Genomic DNA, 2,519 nt, shown 5'->3' with positions numbered 1-2,519 from the left:
GTCCCTCGGCCTGGTGGGGGCTGTCTATAGTCTCTTCCCACCCAGAGACGCAGCTGCACAAGCCCCGCCCCACTGCTTCCTCACCCACCCTCCCACCCGGGGCCACCAGCCAAACCTTGAACCTCTGTCCCTCATCCCAGTGAGATGTCCACATTAGAGGGGCCCCTAGTACCCTGTGGAGAAGCCTGGGACTTCCCCAGAGCCCGAGGGTCCCTGAGTGCCCTTCCTGGGGCTGCCAGGACAGCCCCCAGGGAGTGTGAGGTCCTCACCCCCTTCTCAGACTGTCCTCCTCTTGGTGCGGGCTCCCTTCCCCCCCCCCCACCGCGACCAGAGCAGAACCCGCAGGGAGAACCAGCCTCTGCCCCATCCCCACGGGGCCCAGGCTGCCTGCAATACTGGCTCTGCTTGGAGGGCTGAGCCCACAGCCCTCCTGCTGTGTGGAGCTCGCTTCCCTCCAGCCCCCCAGAACAGAACGGCGCCTCCTAGACCAGAGGGGAGCTGTCAGTACCCCCTCAGCATCCATGACCTCAAGGGTGACCGCTGAGCGTGGGCCAGACAGTCCGGGCCTCTGACCTGCCCTTACCAGTTGCCCAAGGAGCAGTTTTCAAGTGGGAGCCGCAGGTCAGATTACAGGGTGGGGAGTGCGACCGTTCCACTCCTGCTGTCCTCCTGTCCTGTCCCTGTATATGCTGTCTAGGTTTGCTTTACGTGTGTGGTCGCGTTCAGATGTATGTGTGCATGTGTGTGGAGGTGTGGAAATGAAGGATGCATTTAAGGCCAGCAGATGGTATGGAGGGTAAGAGGGTTGGATCACATGTGGCCGAGTGAGCAGTATGAATCCCAGATCTGGCAGCTTGAAGTCACACCAGCTCATGTGTACGTGTGCCCAAAGTCCTGAATGATGAAGGGATTGTGGCTGGCGTGGCCATGCCCCTGGGGCGGGATTTCTCCCTTCTCACTTTCCCCCTTTCTCTGTCTCTCCCCAGTGAGCCCAGCCTGGCGGTGTAGCTGGTAAACCGAACTGCAGACCCAGAGAGCACATGGCTGTCCACAGGCTCGGCCGGGCGGCGGGACACCCGCTGGGCTGGTGCCTGTGCCTGAGGCCCTACGAGCTGGGGGCTGGGAAGGGGCAGCAGTGGACTGCCCCTCTCCTGGCTGTCCCCCTTGTGCCTACTTGCTGTCGTGAACAAGATGAATAAAGATTAGAAGGCATAATGGCTATGTCACTGTACCCCCACATAGTGGACTGCGGTTCATATCCTGGACCCAGAGGCTTAAATTCATGCCGGGCGCGTGTGTGTGTGTGCCCAAGATCCTGAGAGGAGAATGGAGGAGAGAGGACTGTGGCATGGCCATTCCCCCTGCGGAGTGATTTCTTGCTTTGTCTCTCTGGTGAGTACACGTGCCCTATAGCAAAAATCTCTCTCCAAAAAAAAAAAAAAGATTAAAAGAAGTTAGGGTGTATCTTGGTACAGAACTTTTGGAACCCATGCACGGCTTCTTTGGAATATGCCGAGAAACACACGCCTCGTGGCCTGGGTGGGCTTGCTCTGCCGATGGTGCCTCCTGCTGGACCAGCAAGCCCAGACGTGGGACAGAACCAGGCCTGTCCCGTGCTAGGCGCTCGGCAGGTTTTGGGAGCCAGCCGGGCCTCGCCTGCCTGCCGTGAGGCTGACGTGAGGGCGAGAGGGGTCCCAACGGGGTCCGGAAGCCGCTCTGTCACTGTGGCCCGAGAGCAACGCAGCCCCTCACACAGCTGTGACCCGCGGCAGGCCGCATAGCTGCTCTAGGAGGGCTCCTGGGGCGGGCTGAGCAGGAGGCCTGCAGGCACTCATGTCCGTGTGCGACCATGCCTGTGTGTACATGCGTGTGCTCTGTGAGGCCACAGAACTGTTCCAGCATGACGCCAGCGTGAGCCTGGCCCTCGGGGAGAGTCCTTGGGGCCTCGGGTCAACATCTAAGTGTCGCCCATCCCTGCTGACACCTGCTGAAGGGCTGCTGGGCAGACCCAGGGCCGCTGGCTGCAGGGAGGGCCGCCCCACTGCTCAGGGACTGCTTCTCTCGGCTGGCCACGGGGAGAGTCTGGGCAGCGGGAACAGCCCAGGACGAGCTCCCGAAGCCTGCCCTTCCCCCTGCAAGACCTGCCCTGGGGCTCACACCCCACCTACCCAAAGAGGGCCCGCCACACGCCCGGTGCATCGACACGGCACAGCCTGAACTGTATCTGCACGTGGCCTCATCGGGAGGTGGGGCTCGGTAGGTGACAGCAGGAGGCTGGGGCATGAGCCGGTGCTGCGTAGGAGACATCTGAACACAGAGGGACAAGGGAATGGCCGGCCAGGCCAGCAAAGGCCACTGGATGGAGCCTTGACAGAGGCAGCCCTGCGCCGAGGCTGACTTTTGGCTTCCAGAATGACGAGCACTCAACACCATCTCCAGCCCTGGCTTTGGTGCCTACCGCACACGTGTCCTTCACGTGGGACGGCCCAGCAGAAATGTGGCAGTAGTTCACGCAGGAC

This window comes from Tupaia chinensis, unplaced genomic scaffold (genome assembly GCF_000334495.1).
Source record: "Tupaia chinensis unplaced genomic scaffold, TupChi_1.0 Scaffold000355_1, whole genome shotgun sequence".
Classification (NCBI taxonomy): domain Eukaryota; kingdom Metazoa; phylum Chordata; class Mammalia; order Scandentia; family Tupaiidae; genus Tupaia; species Tupaia belangeri.
The sequence above is the reverse complement of the archived record's forward strand: the minus strand, read 5'-3'. Positions refer to the sequence as shown.